Genomic DNA, 218 nt, shown 5'->3' with positions numbered 1-218 from the left:
GCAAAGGGGGGGTCAGGGGAGAGAGAAAATAGGGAAGGAAAAAACTAGGCAGAGACGGAAAAGGGAAGGAGAAAAGTGGGGAGAGAAAGACGAAAAGCTGGAAGGAAAAAAAAAAGGCGAAAGAAATAATAGAAAAAGGAGAAATTAAAGCAGAGAAGGAAAAAAAAAATAGATTTCTTTTTTTTGGGGGGGGGGGGGGAGGGAGGGAAACAGGCAAT

The sequence above is a fragment of the Eurypyga helias genome, unplaced genomic scaffold (genome assembly GCF_000690775.1).
Source record: "Eurypyga helias isolate BGI_N326 unplaced genomic scaffold, ASM69077v1 scaffold20914, whole genome shotgun sequence".
In the NCBI taxonomy this organism is placed as follows: domain Eukaryota; kingdom Metazoa; phylum Chordata; class Aves; order Eurypygiformes; family Eurypygidae; genus Eurypyga; species Eurypyga helias.
Note: the sequence above shows the minus strand (reverse complement) of the source record.